At 40.7% G+C, this 19,671-nt stretch overlaps 1 long non-coding RNA gene across 1 annotated transcript; it reads right to left on the bottom strand.

The window, feature by feature from the left end:
• Window positions 1-15,707: 15,707 nt before the first annotated feature.
• On the bottom strand, window positions 15,708-17,662 carry LOC142396329 (uncharacterized). The gene is made up of 3 exons (XR_012772527.1): window positions 17,551-17,662; window positions 16,869-16,931; window positions 15,708-16,453 (listed from the first exon to the last, which is right to left on the bottom strand). It is a non-coding gene; the product is annotated as an uncharacterized LOC142396329 (long non-coding RNA).
• Between the last annotated feature and the right edge of the window lie 2,009 nt (window positions 17,663-19,671).

Here is a 19,671-nt window from a genome sequence, read left to right as displayed (position 1 = left end):
GATTTTCTCATTTCACTTCCGTTTGCCCGTGACAGCCAATCAAACTCTACGCCGACACGCAAACGTGACATTTGGCCAAATCTCTGCGATCCATTGATGTATCGAGGCCAAACTTGCTGCATGGACTCAAGACGCATTCCTGAGCAGCCCAAGCCTTCCCTATTGTGCCAATATGCTAGGCCCCCACATTGCTGCTTGCAGCTATATTTGGGGGTCCTAGCAGCGAAGCTGCAGGAACCCATTGAGTTAGTAGCTTTTCCTATTATTATTATTATTATTGGGGGTCCTAGCAGCGAAGCTGCAGGAACCCATTGTGTTAGTAGCTTTTCCTATTATTATTATTATTGGGGGTCCTAGCAGCGAAGCTGCAGGAACCCATTGTGTTACTAGCTTTTCTTATTGGGGGTCCTAGCAGCGAAGCTGCAGGAACCCATTGAGTTAGTAGCTTTTCCTATTATTATTATTGATCCGTTTCCGCTGCAATTGAAGTCTATGGCAGCCCCATGAACGCTATGGTAAAAAGTTGTGAAATTTGGCACACGTAATCAGCCAAGTGCCAAAGCCAAAGTCAAGAAGTTTCATGCCCCAAGAGCTTACTCTCTAGCGCCACCAACACATCAATTTCAAAGTCTATTAAGCCTAATAACTTTGGACTCCATGGTCCAAATTTCACAAATGAGGCATCCTTGGAATCCTTGGATCATGACGAGTCCAACGCACCCTATGACGTCAATTTGCGTATACTTAGATTTTCCGCCATTTTGAATTTTATCAAAAAGCTTAAAAAAGCATTTCAGGTCACACAGATTGTCAAATCTTCACGAAACTTGGCACATAGACTCTTAAGATCAAGCCGCAGAAAAATGTTATCGTGTGGAATTTTTAATTAGGCTTCCAATTTTCCATAAAAGCCAATCAAAATCGAGGTTGACGCCGCCAAACCGGAAGTGAGGTCATATCGTGGTAACCATTTGATGTTATGACGTCAACCTTCTAACACAGACTCCAGACCGCTAAGGTAAGAGGCCCAAGAAGTTTGGTGACGTTTGGCCAATAGGTGGCGCTATATGTAGCCAAAATGTCTCTTTGCTTATATCTTTGGACTCTTTGGTCCAAATGTCACACATGAGGTACCAATGGAATCACTCGATAAAGTCGGGGATATTGCACCTCATGACGTCATCTGCGCCATCTTGGATTGTCCGCCATTTTGAATTTAATCAAAAACCTTCAAAACACATTTAAGGCCACGCCTATTGTCCAATCCCGACGGGACTTGGCACATAGAATCTTCAGACCAAGCCACACATAAGTTATCAGGTGGATTTTCTCATTTCACTTCCGTTTGCCCGTGACAGCCAATCAAACTCTACGCCGACACGCAAACGTGACATTTGGCCAAATCTCTGCGATCCATTGATGTATCGAGGCCAAACTTGCTGCATGGACTCAAGACGCATTCCTGAGCAGCCCAAGCCTTCCCTATTGTGCCAATATGCTAGGCCCCCACATTGCTGCTTGCAGCTATATTTGGGGGTCCTAGCAGCGAAGCTGCAGGAACCCATTGAGTTAGTAGCTTTTCCTATTATTATTATTATTATTGGGGGTCCTAGCAGCGAAGCTGCAGGAACCCATTGTGTTAGTAGCTTTTCCTATTATTATTATTATTGGGGGTCCTAGCAGCGAAGCTGCAGGAACCCATTGTGTTACTAGCTTTTCTTATTGGGGGTCCTAGCAGCGAAGCTGCAGGAACCCATTGAGTTAGTAGCTTTTCCTATTATTGGGGGTCCTAGCAGCGAAGCTGCAGGAACCCATTGAGTTAGTAGCTTTTCCTATTATTATTGGGGGTCCTAGCAGCGAAGCTGCAGGAACCCATTGTGTTAGTAGCTTTTCTTATTATTGGGGGTCCTAGCAGCGAAGCTGCAGGAACCCATTGTGTTAGTAGCTTTTCTTATTATTATTGGGGGTCCTAGCAGCGAAGCTGCAGGAACCCATTGTGTTACTAGCTTTTCTTATTGGGGGTCCTAGCAGCGAAGCTGCAGGAACCCATTGAGTTAGTAGCTTTTCCTATTATTATTATTATTATTATTGGGGGTCCTAGCAGCGAAGCTGCAGGAACCCATTGAGTTAGTAGCTTTTCCTATTATTATTAATCCGTTTCTGCTGCAATTGAAGTCTATGGCAGCCCCATGAACGCAATGGTAAAAAGTTGTGAAATTTGGCACACGTAATCAGCTAAGTGCCAAAGCCAATATCAAGAATTTTCATGCCCCAAGAGCTTACTCTCTAGCGCCACCAACACGCCAAAGTTCAAAGTGCATTCAGCCTAATAACTTTGGACTACTTGGTCCAAATTTCACAAATGAGGCATCGTTGGAATCCTTGGATCATAACGAGTCCAACGCACCCTATGACGTCAATTTGCGTATGCTTAGATTTTCCGCCATTTTGAATTTTATCAAAAAGCTTAAAAAAGCATTTCAGGTCACAGAGATTGTCCAAGTATCACGAAACTTGGCACATAGACTCTTAAGACCAAGCCGCACAAAAGTTATCGTGTGGAATTTTTAATTAGGCTTCCATTTTTCCTTAAAAGCCAATCAAACTTGAGGTTGACGCCCCCAAACCGGAAGTGAGGTCATATCTTGGCAACCATTTGATATCATGACGTCAAACTTATCACACAGACTCAAGACTGCTAAGGTAAGAGGCCCAAGAAGTTTGGTGACGTTCGGCCTATAGGTGGCGCTATATGTAGCAGACATGCATTTTTGCTCATATCTTTGGACCCCTTGGTCCAAATTTCACAAATGAGGTATCAATAGAATCCCTGGATAACGTCGAGGTCAACACACTTAATGACGTTATTTGCGCCATCTTGGATTGTCCGCCATTTTGAATTTAATCAAAAACCTTCAAAACGCATTTCAGGCCACTAAGATTGTCCAATCTCCACGAGACTTGGCACATAGAATCTTCAGACCAAGCCGCACATAAGTTATTATGTGGATTTTTTTATTTCACTTCCGTGTAACCGCGGCAGCCAATCAAACTCCATGCCGACGCGCAAATGGGACATTTGGCCGTATCTCTGCGATGCATTGATGTATCGATGCCAAACTTGGTGCATGGACTCATGACGCCTTCCTAAGCGGCCCAAGCCTTGCCTATTGTGCCATTCTGCTAGGACCCCCACATCGCTGCTTGCAGCTATATTTATTATTATTATTATTCCTCTACTTTCTGCTGCAATTGAAGTCTATGGCAGCCCCATGAATGCTATGGTAAAAAGTTGTGAAATTTGGCACACATAATTAGCCAAGTGCCAATCACAAACTCAAGAATTTTCATTGCCCAAGAGCTTACTCTCTAGCGCCACCAACACGTCAAAGTTCAAAGTGCATTCAGCCTAATAACTTTTGACTACTTGGTCCGAATTTCACAAATGAGGCATCGTTGGAATCCTTGGATCATGCCGAGTCCAACGCACCCTATGACGTCAATTTGCGTATACTTAGATTTTCCGCCATTTTGAATTTTATCAAAAAGCTTAAAAAAGCATTTCAGGTCACACAAATTGTCAAATCGTCACGAAACTTGGCACATAGACTCTTAAGACCAAGCCGCACAAAAGTTATCATGTGGAATTTTTAATTAGGCTTCCGAGTTTCCATAAAAGCCAATCAAACTTGAGGTTGACGCCGCCAAACCGGAAGTGAGGTCATATCTTGGCAACCATTTGATGTTATGACGTCAAACTTCTAACACAGTCTCAAGACTGCTAAAGTAATAAGCCCAAGTAGTTTGGTGACGTTTGGCCAATAGGTGGCGCTATATGTAGCCAAAATGTCTTTTTGCTTATATCTTTGGACTCTTTGGTCCAAATGTCACAAATGAGATACCAATGGAATCACTGGATAGAGACGGGGATAATCCACCTCATGACGTCATGTGCGCCATCTTGGATTTTCCGCCATTTTGAATTTAATCGAAAACATTCAAAACACATTTAAGGCCACGCCTATTGTCCAATCTCGACGGGACTTGGCACATAGAATCGTCAGACCACGCCGCACATAAGTTATCAGGTGGATTTTCTCATTTCACTTCCGTTTGCCCGTGACAGCCAATCAAACTCTACGCCGACGCGCAAACGTGACATTTGGCCAAATCTCTGCGATCCATTGATGTATCGAGGCCAAACTTGCTGCATGGACTCAAGACGCATTCCTGAGCAGCCCAAGCCTTCCCTATTGTGCCAATCTGCTAGGCCCCCACATTGCGGCTTGTTATTCCTCCACTTTCTGCTGCAACGCTATGGTAAAAAGTTGTGAAATTTGGCACACGTAATCAGCCAAGTGCCAATGCCAAAGTCAGGAATTTTCATGGCCCAAGAGCTTACTCTCTAGCGCCACCAACACGCCAAAGTTCAAAGTGCATTCAGCCTAATAACTTTGGACTACTTGGTCCAAATTTCACAAATGAAGCATTGTTGGAATCCTTGGATCATGACGAGTCCAACGCACCCCATGACGTCAATTTGCGTATACCTAGATTTTCCGCCATTTTGAATTTAATCAAAAAGCTTAAAAAAGCATTTCAGGCCACAGAGATTGTTCGATTTTCACGAAACTTGGCACATAGACTCTTAAGACCAAGCCGCACAAAAGTTATCATGTGGAATTTTTAATTACGCTTCCGATTTTCCATAAAAGCCCATCAAACTTGAGGTTGACGCCGCCAAACCGGAAGTGAGGTCATATCTTGGCAACCATTAGATGTTATCACGTCAAACTTATAACACAGACTCAAGACCACTACGGTAAGAGGCCCAATAAGTTTGGTGACGTTTGGCCAATAGGTGGCGCTATATGTATCAAAAATGCATTTTTGCTCATATCTTTGGATCCCTTGGTCCAAATTTCATAAATGAGGTACCGTTGGAATCCCTGGATATAGACGAGGTCAACGCACCTCATACCCCATGACGTCATCAGCGCCATCTTGGATGTTCCGCCATTTTGAATTTAATAGAAATCCTTCAAAAAGCATTTCAGGCCACTGGGATTCTCAAATCTCCACGGGACTTGGCACATAGAAACCTCAGACCAAGCCGCACATAAGCAGGAAAAACCATGAATTGTTTGGTAGTTCAATCATTGCCAATAGTTTGACACAGCATGAGTTGGCATTGTCCCTATTTCCCCACACCAAGCTATAACATTTGGTGATCTTTGACCTTTGGAAGATGTCAGTATTTTACGTAGGCATGTACTGTGTCTCAGCAATTATAATAATAATGATAGAAGACAAAATATAAATGATCAAGAGTATTTAAAAAAAAAATTTAATAACAAAAGAAACATACAAACAAAGATTATAAAAACAGAGTAAGATTGGAAGGAGAAAATTAAATTAATCGGAATTATGGACCAAAGGGAAAATGTGTTTTCAGGTTTGTCTCAAAACTATCTATAGTTGTACAACATTTGATATGAATGACGTAATCCCAGATCATGGGCATAACCACAGAGAAAGTTCCCCCGTTGTTTTAAGTGATAAGGGAATTAAGAGCAATGAAACACTCATTTAAAACAAACATCTTATTACATAGAGACTGTGCAGTATGTACAGCCAATTTGACTGCAGGAGCAGTCAGCACTTTCACCATTTATGAAAGTCACAAAAGCAGGCATGGAGGAGTTGATGTCCTGAACATTAGTAGCTGCAGAAGTAGTAGAGGAGATAGGAGACTGCTCCAGACAGTCTCGGTAAGTCTCTGCAGCAGACGTTAAAGCAGCCACATCAACCTGTAGAGCTTTGCTGATACGTCCACAGATCACATCAATCAGCTTCGGGCAGTCAAATTGAGTTGAGATGATATTCCATGCTGGTACTGATAACACAGTGTTGTCCTGTTGTTCGATGGATGTTGTTGCGACATGACCCTCGGTGCACGTACAATGCCTGGCAATGAACAATTTGTTGTGAGGAACAATTTACAAAACATGCATACTAGATAGATAGATACATGTTCCTCAGCAGGCTATTTAAAATAATAAAGCACTTCATTCATAGTGTTGCACAACATAGAACAATAACAATTAAAATGTCTCTTGGAACAGTGTGTATACTTACATGTTATGTCACAGGAAAATTTCTGGGAATCAGACTTTTGTCGTTCGGAAGGGGTACAGTGAAACAGCAGTCTTCAGGTAGGACCATGGATAGTAAAGGTTGATGACCATCAAAAGGTTCTGTGGCTGGTAAAATCCCTCGGTGGGCTGCAGATGTAAGACATCCATCTAGTAATGAATAAAACAAAGGACTTTACAGCATGAACATGTTACAGCATGGGCAGAATACAAAGGTTATACATTTATGTAAAGCAAAAGCATGAATTGATACTCACATAATAAAATTAAATCAAGGAACATTGAGTCAGACTTCTGTCATTTTTTTTCTTCAAATGGGTCTTGGACGGACAGGGCATAGTTTGAAATACAGAAATCAGGCAAGAACCACAGGTGGAACCCTACTGTGAGCAACAAACAGAGAATAATGTCTGTTCAATAAATGTTGTAAAAGACACATGAATTTCAAATTGTGAAAGTAGAGATACTCACCAAATTTTCATGACTGGTTCCAACAATCATATTCCCAAGAGTTGTAGTTTTTTCTTAAGTTCCAGAGCACAGATGGAGACACTTGAGCTTTGCTAAACACCAAGGATGCCAAAGCCAGATGAGTGACAGTTGCTTTTGCAGCTTGTTTTGCTGATGTCCAAAAGTCTTTGCTTGTCTCATCATCAGTACATGCCATGGAATTGGAGCAGGTAGATAGGCAAGGTGTTGTGTCCACACAGCTTTTTAGGTTTTGGGAAAACATGATTTGTACAGTCCTTTGACATCAGGAAGCTTACAAACATACTTTTGTTGTGCACCTTAAAGAGGGCAAAATTCCTTAGTTGGCATTTGCAAAACAACTGTCCATTTTCTGATTTGAAATGCTTCCCTTCAGAAAAACAAATCCAATAAAAATTTTGTTTACATTGCATAGCATCTTTTGTTCAGAAAGTGATTGACTTTGTTGCCATTTCATGATGCAAATAGCAAAACACATCCTGCTCCACACACACAGAGTAATCCTTAAGTCATACTTAAGTCCATTACATATGCACAGTGATGAAATAAAAAACAACAAATGAACCAAAACAAGCCTAACAAGAATTAATGTTGAATGGAACACAGATAAAGAAAGTGAAAGTAAATGTGTAGCCTTGTATTACTCACTCAGGCACAGAAACAATGCAGTGAATGGTCCCATAACTGTCACATCAAATTGCAAATGGTCCCCGGGACTGAGGTTCCACACACTTGTAAAGCATGCCAACTAGCTGTAGGCATGGGCCGGTTACTGGTTTCAAGGTATGAAAAAGTCAAGGTTTCAAAACCTTTTCAAAACCAAAAGGTTTTTCACTTACTCAAAGCGGGCTCTTGCTTCTGGTGTCAAGGGGCGTGAACCGCTCCGCGGACAGTGGCAGGTGGGGAGTTTAACTGGGGCGGTACACCTGTCAAACGGTAACGCAGGTGTCCTGAGGCGAGCTCAGGGAGGACAGAAACCTCCCATGGAGCAGAAGGGCAAAAGCTCGCTCGATCTTGATTTTCAGTATGAATACAGACGATGGCTGAAGGAGGCGAGCCCCCTGAACTTTTTCCCCTGCCTGTTTTTTGGTTGCCGCATAGTCGTGCACCAGTCAAAATTTGAAACTTTGCCTAAGGTTATCATACCGACAGAATCTCATACCGGCCCATGCCTACAGCTATGGTCTCAAAAACACAAAACTTATATTGGAAAATGGCTTACATACCCTCCCACGCCCTGCAAGGAGCCGTCCTCAATTTTAGCTCTCTCCTTGCGACCCACCCAAGCCCCAAGTAGCGGACGGAACATGTGTAGAACATCTAATGGTGAATAACTCACGGAGCAAACACAAATATTACAACAATGAGATAAGAATTGCATCATGAAAGCTGTAGTATGTTTGTACAACATCGACAACAATATCTCCTACATCTTTACAGTAAACATGATCTATTAACGTACCTCTTTCTGTTGTAGCTGCTTGGACATGTTGGGTGTATCCATGTTGTTCCAGGAATTTTGCCACAGTAGAAGATACAAAGACATCCTCATTGAAGTCTCCCATGATCATCTTCCTCCCTGCATGTTTCTCAAGTTCAAAGACAACCTGTGATAACTGCTTTCGAAACATGTCAATCTTATAGGAAGATGGCCTGTACAAAACAACAGCAGTCAAATTGACATGAGACATATGGAAATACAAACATTCCAAGTTGCATCTCTTTGGAATTGACACCTGCACATCAATGTTGTCTGAATAATACAAACCAACTCCTCCTCTTTGCTGTTGTTTTAATGCTGCAAAAACTGTGTCAGAGTCATCGTAACAGTTACCTCTTGGATTGTGATTAAAGACATACCCCGGTAGTTGTGGCTGGTCTTCGGTGTCTGCATTGAGCCATGTCTCTGTTAAACAAATACAGTCAGCTTTCATTAGGGTTTTGTGGGATTGCATGTCGTCAAAGTGAGCATTCAAACTCTGTACATTGTGAAGTGCAATCGTGCAGACCGGATCAACGTCAGGTGAACCAATACTTTTGAAGTTGAACTTTGGCAAGCTCTTCATGGCTGTGTCTACTTTGTCATCACAAAATATAGCTGTCTCTTTGAAGTCCTTAATAATCAGTCCATCAAGAGTTCTCACACGACTCAATGCAACATATGCTTGCCCTGCAGCAAAGATTTTGTTGAGTGATACAACAGCTCTGTCAACAGTAACACCTTGGCACTTATGTACCGTCATTGCCCAAGCCAGGGTGAGAGGAAATTGCCTTCGTATTCCACCAGCATTTGATACTTGATCCTCTTGTACCTCCACAATTGTAGAGCGTTCAGAGCTTCTTTTGGATTTTGACCTCTGCATCTTTCCAACATTAGGGTTTTCAAACTCAACATGGATAGCAATAGGAATGTCATCCTTATCTTCACCATTAATAATTTCCACAACCGTACCACACACACCATTGACGAGGCCGTCAGACACGTCTATATTTTTCTTCAACATCACCTTTGCTCCAATGCCCAAAGACACACACCTTGGCAAGCACGAGTTGAAAACCTTTGTATGGAAGCCTAATTTTGGTTCCATTCTTCCAGTTTTGGGACTCCGTGTAAAATCTTGGGCATCTATGCTGATTGCATCTGGGCAATGCTTTTGCAGTCTAGTGATATTGTATTTATCAACCTCTGCATTTGTAGCATATATGTGAATGTCTGTGGAGTCTTCACCAGTTTCACGTTGTTTTAATGCAAACACATCATGCCCACTGAGATGTTCATTCTTTTTACGAACTCTGAGACGATTCAGCATCTCCGCAAATTTTGCATTTTCTTGCCTCAAAACTTTGGTAAGCTCAGCCACTTCAAAGTTGTTGTCCCACATGTTGGCTTCTGTGTTGTCAGAAAAAAGAGGTGTGCCTTTGACAGGTCTCAACTGAAAGAAGTCACCCACGCAGATCAAGGAAACATTTGCAAACAAAGAATAATCACCAGTCTGTTTTATTTGACGTAGTCTGCCATGAACGTAGGACAAAAGACGGTTGTCAACCATGGACACTTCATCAATGATCAAAATCTGCAAGTTTCGCATTTTCATCCTTAAAGTATTTACCTTCTCATCACCAAGAGGTTGATATGGCAGCTTAACATTTGCACCAATGGAGAATGTACTGTGAATAGTTGCAGCACCAATGTTATATGCAGCCACACCAGTGGGCGCTGTAAGGAGCACAGTCAGATCATCTGGATTGTCAGAAATCTGTGACAGCAGTCGTGTAGATTCGTACTGGATGGCTTTGATCAAATGGGATTTGCCTGTTCCTGCTCCACCAGTAATGAACAATCGCAACGGTTCAGGATTCTGTCCAAAGAGTATCTGCAGACACCACCGACGTACAGCATAAAATATTGCTGCCTGCTCTTCATTCAGTGTTCGCAATAAACCTAGTGCAGCATCTCGGGGCATTGTCATGTGATTAGTTTCCAGAGTGCATGTAGTCTGTGGATTTGCTGTCAGGTCAGGAATAAGATCACCAACATCATCACTGCCTTCTTCATCATCTACAGCTTTGGGTTTCATATCCAAACAACTGAGACGTTCGCTTTCTGTTTCTGGACATATCTGAGCCCAAGCGTCTTCTAAATCAATGTCGTTATCCAGCAACTGTTTGGCTTTGTCAATCTCATCGCTTTCTTTTTCAAATAAAGCTTTGTTGGAGTCCACAATTGACTGTACTTTTTGGATGTCAGAGCCACATTTCACTGCACCAGTTGTGTAGAACTGTTCGTATGTTTCAAACTGAGGCGGTCTGAGGTGGAAGTCCTCATAATAAGGCAAAAACAGCTGCAGCAATGAATGGAAGTACTTTTCTGGATTTTTTGTGTGTGAAAACCTGGGATATCTCACAACAGCAGGCTGTGTTCTGGTCCTTTTTCTGATGAAGCCACAGTTGTTGTTCAGTTGTATTATGTCCTGTGATTCTCTTTGTGGTGAAACCTCAGACTTTGAAAGAACTCTGTACTGAGAGCAAAAGCTGGCAAGGCATAACTCCTCCATTTCTGCTGATCTGGGTCTGCTCTTGTATCTTTCCACCACATTAGTCATCCAAATGCTACTGTCATCATCAGGCTGTTGGAGCTGAGCTCTAGCTTGGAGCACATGCAAAGGCAAACTCATTCTAACAGGATTTTCGCCAACAGGAATAAACTGTACATCACGAGAACATTCCTTCAAACGCATACGAGTCAAACGATACACTGCCTCTTGAGCTGAAACTTCTCTGTTGTGCAGGTAGACGCTGCCGAGCTGTTTGAATGCAGCTTTTGCATCAAGATTGCCATTCATCGCCTCCTTCTGTGCATGCTGTAACAGCAAACCCATTTCTTGCTCTGCTTTTGTGATGTATGACAGTATATAGACCACAACAGAATAGGCGTCGGTGATATACTGAATGTCCATGTTTCCTTGCCAAGCACGCAGTAAGTCTTTATTGTACTGGTTCACCCAAATATCAGACGGATTCCGCTTATGGACAATGCTTTTCTTTTTGGAACATATGGTGTATGCTCTCTCAAACAGGCCTTGATGTATCCCAAGAGACTCAAAAAAAGCATCAGCTGTATCAAAACTCAGGTCAGGATTGGCCAGCGCTGTTTTCACCTTCTTTATGATTGCATTGGCATTGGTATTTTCATCTTTTCCATTCAGGTCCTCTGAGTTCCCAGCTCTTGTAATGAAAGTACGGCTTGATGGAGGTCGTGGGAAATTGAATCGGCACACTGTATTTTTCTTACGGCATGTTTTTGAGTGTTTTGTGCTGTGTCTTTGTACGCTGCTCACAACCTCATGAAGCTCTGCATCAGACTCTGGTGGAATATCACAGGAAATGTATCTGTCTATGAAACGTACCACATCAGCATCACTGTCTTTATCAATCTTTGGTGCATCTTCCACCCAAAACAAACAGTGAACATGAGGAGAACCACGCTGTTGGAATTCAACTCGATAGAAGTAGTCCTTTATTTTGCCTATGGGTTCAGCTGGTGACAGGATTACATCACGAAGAAAACAATGCCATCGATAGTCAAACATTCTCGCTGCAGTAACTGGATTTCTTCCAATCAGCGCACATTTTTGAGACCAGTCAAGTTCCTCCACAGGTGTTTCTTTTCCTTCTAACCTCAAAAGAGAAGCAAGCATTTCAGGCCATCTCAGATCAGCACTTGACATGCTTATGAAAAACGTTGGAATTGACAGTTGTCGAATCATACTGAACAAATCTTTCTGTACTGCCATCCAGTAAGGTGGGGTTCCACGAATTCCTCGCAAGAACTTGTACCCTTCATCATTTCGTAATATTTTATTGAGTGAATCTGAGTTCAACAACATGTTTGATGCTTCTTTCAGAGATGATTTGCCACCACCTTTGCGCATTGCCACTGATACACCAGATATGACTTGATGCACTTCTGATATGTACTGTGCATAAAATATGTAGTCTGTGTTGCGACCAAAACGTCCATCAGCGTTGAGAATGCGACAGTTCAGGTAACGTGACAGAGTTATTTTTGATTCCCTTTCATCGTGGAATGTAGGTCCACCCAATGGAAACAGAGCAGGAAAGCATTTGGCCTCGTTGGTTTTATCAGATAGTAACCGAACTGGACTGTTGCCTTCAGCTGGTGCCACGCTCAGTATATCCTGGAAATTCTGATCAATGATCTCTGAACCCAGATTGACAGGTTGCAATGATGTGTCTGACAAGAGGCCACTCTGGTCTTTAATGTAGGTCAGTTCCTCCTCTGCTTGCTCTTCCTCAAGATTATTTTCATCATCACTGTTATTTTCATTATCACTGTTAGCTGGCAGCTCTTGGTTGTCCTCATTTGCCTCACATTGATCACTTCCATTCAGAGTGTTTACCCATTCATCATTTAAAATTACATCATCATACCACTTATTGTTTGCCATCAAATACCTCAGTGCATTCCTTACACGATCAGTGTGGACATACATGTACTCATAATGACCTTTGTATGTCAACTTGCGTTTGAGTTTGACTCTTATCATTTTATCATCACACTCGTTCCTTGGCAGAATGTTTGTCACACTACTGTTATCAACAGGTACAGAGACACATGGACCATGGCAAGCTCTTTGGCGGCCTCGTGGCAAACACAGCAGCTTCATGAAGGGAATGTGACGAGCAATGAGATGTTCCTCCAAAGAATTCAGACATTTCAGTTCAGGTGGAATTTCATCCAAATGCATGTTGTTGGTGACACTCTCTTCTGGTAGTTTTCCTCCAAGCATTTTCCGATGACAGGAATGGCAAACCCATAATTTGCTGCAAGGACTATCAGACAAATGACATTCCTGCCCACATTCAATATCACAAACGTGTAAATATTGCAATGTTATACACCTCTTAGCCAGCGCAGCAACCTCTGGTCTTTTGCTTTCATAATGAGATCTTTTACACTCAATCACTTGTTTCCTGAAAAGTAAGCGATGACAAACAGAGCATACGTATTCAGGACCACGGCTTACGTCTTGACGAAACTGACTGATGACAAAGTCAATGTCTTGTTGCTTCTTTCTCATATTTGCATAAGTGTCACTGCTACTCTTAATTTTGTTTTGGCGAATTTCGTCATATTCATGATATTTCATCTTGCTTTTCTCGTTGATCTTCTTTTGAAACACGATGTTGCTCTTGTACTTCTTATGACTATAATCACGGACTTTATGTTGAAACCCAATGTTGCTTTTGTACTTCTTATGACTATAATCACGGACTTTATGTTGAAACACAATGTTGCTCTTGTACTTCTTATGACTATAATCACGGACTTTATGTTGAAACCCAATGTTGCTTTTGTACTTCTTATGACTATAATCACGGACTTTATGTTGAAACACAATGTTGCTCTTGTACTTCTTATGACTATAATCACGGACTTTATGTTGAAACCCAATGTTGCTTTTGTACTTCTTATGACTATAATCACGGACTTTATGTTGAAACCCAATGTTGCTCTTGTACTTTGTATGACTATAATCACGGACTTTATGTTGAAACCCAATGTTGCTCTTGTACTTTGTATGACTATAATCACGGACTTTATGTTGAAACCCAATGTTGCTCTTGTACTTTGTATGACTATAATCACGGACTTTATGTTGAAACCCAATGTTGCTCTTGTACTTTGTATGACTATAATCACGGACTTTATTTTGAAACCCAATGTTGCTCTTGTACTTTGTATGACTGTAATCACGGACTTTATTTTGAAATATGATGTTTGTCTGATAAGTGTTTTTTGAGGATTCACACTTTGATTTTTTTAAATTTGAATCAGTACCATATTTATTATTATACTGTGCAAGTTTACGTGCCTTGAACTGCACATCGGTTCCATAGTTTGTGTTGAAATAATCACATTTCCTTTTCCGAAACTCAGAATTCATGCTGTTCTTGTGAAAATGTTCAAGAGAAGTCTCACGTTTGGCACTCCTAATGTACTCACATTCATTATATTGCTTCTTTTGATTCTCAGTTTTTCGCTTCTTCACATTGATATCACTGCACCGTTGACGTTCTTTTTCTGCTTTCGTGTCTGACTCGGTGAACTTTCTTTTCCGCTGGGGTCTTAACGTTCCATCACCAATAGACTGGCATGTTCCGGCACAAGGACTCTGCGTATTTCGGTTTTTAACACATGTTACAACCTCATAATGATTGGCGGTGTGATTTAAATATATACAGTTCTGAATGCATGGGCGTACAGTAGGTCTGTGCATGTTCCATCTCCCATCATTTAAGGTGAAGATAGTAGTTTGGAATAAATCGGCAGCAGCAAATATGTCGATCTCCTTTGCCCAGGTCCCACAGTAGTGTATCCTTGATTTTGTTACATAGTCCTGTACAGATGTATATTCATCTCTCAAGTAAGTCTCAAACTTATTGCTGTATTTCTGGAGGTGTTTCGTTACAGCCCGTCTAATTTTCAAGTGCTTCTCTTCATTGCTACAAATGCTAAAGGCAAGGCTGCGGTAAAAGCAATTCCCATCTGGCTTAATGCTTTGTATCTTACAAGGACGGCCCATATCATCAACACTGGTTGTTGCCTTCAACGCTTCAACATTTTCATTTGAAAGTCCAACAGCTTTGCACAGTGTATCCTGATCACTGCGAGTTAAAGGTTTAAATGCCTGCTTTGGGACATTAGTGTCAGTGATAATTACGTCATCGCTGTGTGTTTTGCAAGTTGTCTCGTGCAGTTCAAAATCCCCTTTTATTTGAGCACGTTTAGCCTTTTCTGCAGAAGTCTCTTTTCGATTTACCTTTTGTCCAGCACCATTACGTGCAGCCTCTGATCGATCGATTGTAGCCGTCAGCTTGGTGTCATCTTTTCCCAACAGAGTTTCAGGAACACATTCAGGCTTCTGTGAAACATTACTCACGACACGTCTCAAAACATCGCTGTACAAAGGTTTGGCATTCGGGTTCGATTCACTCTTTGTGGACGCAGTTTGGTTGTTTGCATTACCTGGAACAGCAGTTGACGTTACTGAGCAACTTGTAGCCGTCTGACGTTTGAACAAACCTTTTGATCCTGTTACCACATCGCTGTACAGCTGACGTACCTTTGCATGTGTCAACGTAGCCGTGTTACCTCGGGATGTGACGTTCTGTGATCGCCGTTCATTGCCAGTTCTGGTTACCGCAGCACTCACTCCTGTTACCTCAAACCGTGGTGTACTTACGCCAAACGATTGTGCATAATCATACACAAAGCTGACCAGAGACTGTGCGGAGCTAAGGTATGAAACACTACTTACCCTCTGACCTTTGTGATTAACCCAGGTGTTTGCATGAGAATTAACAAAGGCAAATCTGGTCTCTCCATTCACGATGGCACAAGTATTTCCACAAATAGTCAACAAGCAAGCATCATGACTGAACAGTGCGCGCTGCAGTGCTTCATCAAAAGGCAAAGCCACATCACATAAAGCAGGATCATAATTGTCAACACACACAAACCCAGTGTAAGAATCTCCAAAGTTTAATGCAAAATCACAATTCCACACCCTGTGTTGTCTAGGCAATTCTGACACAGCAATGTAACCCCTTCCTTCAACATGGTCTCTGATTTGTTCATGTGCACTCATAGACTTGTACAACAGAGTTCCTTTTATTAAAACATCATCCAGATCTCCAGTTTCCCAGGTCCAAACGTTCTTCATCTTGGATTTCAGAACAGCTGTCAGACTGATGGCACCGCACTGCTTGTTGCCCACGTTACCAAAACGCACATCACCTTGATGAAAGGAGCCCGTCAGGAAAGACCTCTCTGGAAAATCAGGCTGAGTCAAAGTAACACACTCATTAGTAACATTAGGTTCATTCATGCAAGATGCATTATTTGAGGATAGCTTGATAGCAGAGTCAAGAGCGAGAGAGCTTGGAGATTCAGTTTGGAAAGAAGTTTTTTGCAAGTTGGTAGAGAACTTTTCAGCACTTGTTTGAGACTTGTTAGAGAACTTTTCAGCACTTGTTTGAGAGTTTGAGAGTGGGGAGTCTGCAACGTTTAAGTATTGAACATTTAAGTCATGAACATTTAAGTATTGAACATTTAAGTCATGAACATTTAAGTCTTGAACATCAAAGTCATGAACATCAAAGTCATGCGCCTTTTCAGGCCAGCTTGATGTTTGGGCTTTCCAGGTGCAAGGACGCCCAACCTTGCTTCCAGGAGACCATAAGTCATCCTGGGTGCCAGTCGCTGCTCTTTTGGTGGAACACACCTGCAACACACAAATTGAACAGCGTTATTTACACATAACACACCTCATTCTTGCCGTTTTTAAGCACATAATACATCACGCCCTCCGACATCTCATTTGAATTTTCCTACAGTCAATACACAACCTCACGTACTGTTTTTACACCTCACTACATCAACTGGCATGTGCTGCTTTTTGTAGGAGAAAAAAAAAAGTAAAAGATTGCATAGCACTGAGATTGCATTATTCCCTAAGAAGGGGAAAATTACAATGTCACTTGTAAATTTATTTAATGTAATTAAATAAATAAATTTACAAGTGACATCACTTATTTTGCATAGCTGCCTGTTTTCCTTGAGTTAGTGCTATTAACACAACTATTCCTTGCACCAGACCCTGTCAATCAGTGGTAAACTGTAGACGTGTGAAAAACCACCTCTGAGAGCTCACGATCAGCCAGTCTCTTCTTTGCAGCCGCAGATTTTTTGGAACGTCCCATCTGCAATACACACGTGGAAATGTACACTTTGACCCTTTTCCCAAAAAAACAACAACACGCATCTCAAAAATGACATTTCTTAAATATCAACCACAAATTATTTGACTATGTATATATCATGTACTGGTCTATAACTTTATTCAGTGTGACCGTGGCATTTCACTTATTCATGGTGAAGACATGAAATATTTTTGCTTACACTATACTTTTTTGCTAAACATCAATACTTATAATGAATTCTAAGTACTTTGTGTAACAATCCTACCATTAGTACTTCATACATTCAAACTCCACCATCACACCTATGCACAACAAACCGCTTTTGACACTTCCTTCCATTAGTCGGTCACGGAGTACGTACCAATTCAATATATAACATATATACATTATTATACATATACACACTGTGTTGTCACTTAGGCTAACTGCCATATTTCCACATTGCTCTTTACATACTGACTGCACATAACACTTCAGCAAAGCAAAGACAAGCTAGTAGCTAGCAATACTACTCCAAGTTAGAATACTATTTTTCTATATTTTTCATAAAAGACTTGAAAAGAAAAATCTAAGAAACGCATTTTACCACATCAACATCTTAGTGTATACCTTTACTCACCTTTACAAACAGTGGTATCCTGTATCAGTACCTAAAACATACAAAAGTAATTAGTACCAAGCTCTGCAACACATTCAAAAGGTTATTATATGTGAAATTGCAAACCTGGTGCACATTAGACGGCCACTAGCTACAATTTACTCTACATTGTAATTACTCTCATTACACAATGATAATGGTTATTTAAAAATAAAGAAAAACATTTGTCCTAACATGCAATATAAATATCCAAAAACCCAAACATTTTTTTTTTAAACAATTCACAAAATCTAGTGCTTTCCTTATGATACTAAAAGATGAGGTAGGCATAGGCTAACTGCCATATTTCCACATTGTTTATGCTATGTTTCTGCATTAAGCAGATGCTTTTATCCAAAGCGACTCAGAAATGAGGATATAACATTACAGCTAACATCAAAGCTAATAAGCTACATAGAAGGAAACCACTTTTCATAGGGGACAGGGTGATAGTGTACAAATACAGTGCAGGCATATAGGGAAGTACAGGGTCAGTGCTAGGACATGAGAAGATCTCTGAGGGTCTTCCAGAGTTTCTTGAAGATATTCAGCGACGCCCCTGTTCTGGTAGCGCTCAGCAGGTCATTCCACCATCGCGGAACGACACGTGAAAAGAGTCTGGATCGTCTTAAGCGTGGTGTACATTGCTCTTTACATACTGACTGCACATAACACTTCAGCAAAGCAAAGACATACTAGTAGCTGGCAATACTACTCGAAGTTAGAATACTATTTTTTCTATATATTTTTCATAAAAGACTTGAAAAGAAAAATCTAAGACAAACGCATTTTACCACATCAACATCTTAGTGCATAACCTTTACAAACAGTGGTATGCTGTATCAGTATCTAAAACATAAAAAAGTAATTAGTACCAAGCTCTGCAACACATTCAAAAGGTTATTATAGGCAAGGCAATTTCATTTATAGAGCACAATTCATACACAAGGCAATTCAAAGTACTTCACAGCTACACAAGAAGGCAATAAAATCATTAAAAAGAAATAAAAAAATAATAAAAATAAAAAATACTAATAAAAATTAAACCCATTCAAAATAATCATTAATTAATTTAAAAGTGAAGAGTGCAGATAAAATACTTTCAGGTGTCATATGCACAGCTAAATAGAACTGTTTTCAGCCTGGATTTAAACATTGTCAGAGTTATATGTGAAATCGCAAACCTGGTGCACATTAGATGGCCACAAGCTACAATTTACTCTACATTGTAATTACTCTCATTACACATACTGATAATGGTTATTTAAAAATAAAGAAAAACATTTGTCCTAACATGCAACATAAATATCCAAAAACCCAAACATTTTTTTTTTAAAATTCATTAAATCTTTTGCTTTCCTTATGATACTAAAAGATGAGGTAAGCATAGGCTAACTGCCATATTTCCACATTGTTTATGCTATGTTTCTGCATTAAGCAGACACTTTTATCTAAAGCGACTCAGAAATGAGGATATAACATTACAGCTAACATCAAAGCTAATAAGCTACATAGAAGGAAACCACTTTTCAAAGGGGACAGGGTGATAATGTACAAATACAGTGCAGGCATATAGGGAAGTACAGGGTCAGTGCTAGGACATGAGAAGATCTCTGAGGGTCTTCCAGAGTTTCTTGAAGATATTCAGGGACGCCCCTGTTCTGGTAGCGCTCAGCAGGTCATTCCACCATCGCGGAACGACACGTGAAAAGAGTCTGGATCGTCTTAAGCGTGGTGTACATTGCTCTTTACATACTGACTGCACATAACACTTCAGCAAAGCAAAGACAAGCTAGTAGCTGGCAATACTACTCCAAGTTAGAATACTATTTTTCTATATATTTTTCATAAAAGACTTGAAAAGAAAAATCTAAGACAAACGCATTTTACCACATCAACATCTTAGTGCATAACCTTTACAAACAGTGGTATGCTGTATCAGTATCTAAAACATAAAAAAGTAATTAGTACCAAGCTCTGCAACACATTCAAAAGGTTATTATAGGCAAGGCAATTTCATTTATAGAGCACAATTCATACACAAGGAAATTCAAAGTATTTCACAGCTACACAAGAAGGCAATAAAATCATTAAAAAGAAATA

The sequence above is a fragment of the Odontesthes bonariensis genome, chromosome 12 (genome assembly GCF_027942865.1).
Source record: "Odontesthes bonariensis isolate fOdoBon6 chromosome 12, fOdoBon6.hap1, whole genome shotgun sequence".
Lineage (NCBI taxonomy): Eukaryota > Metazoa > Chordata > Actinopteri > Atheriniformes > Atherinopsidae > Odontesthes > Odontesthes bonariensis.
Note: the sequence above shows the minus strand (reverse complement) of the source record. Positions and strands in the feature narration are given on the sequence as shown.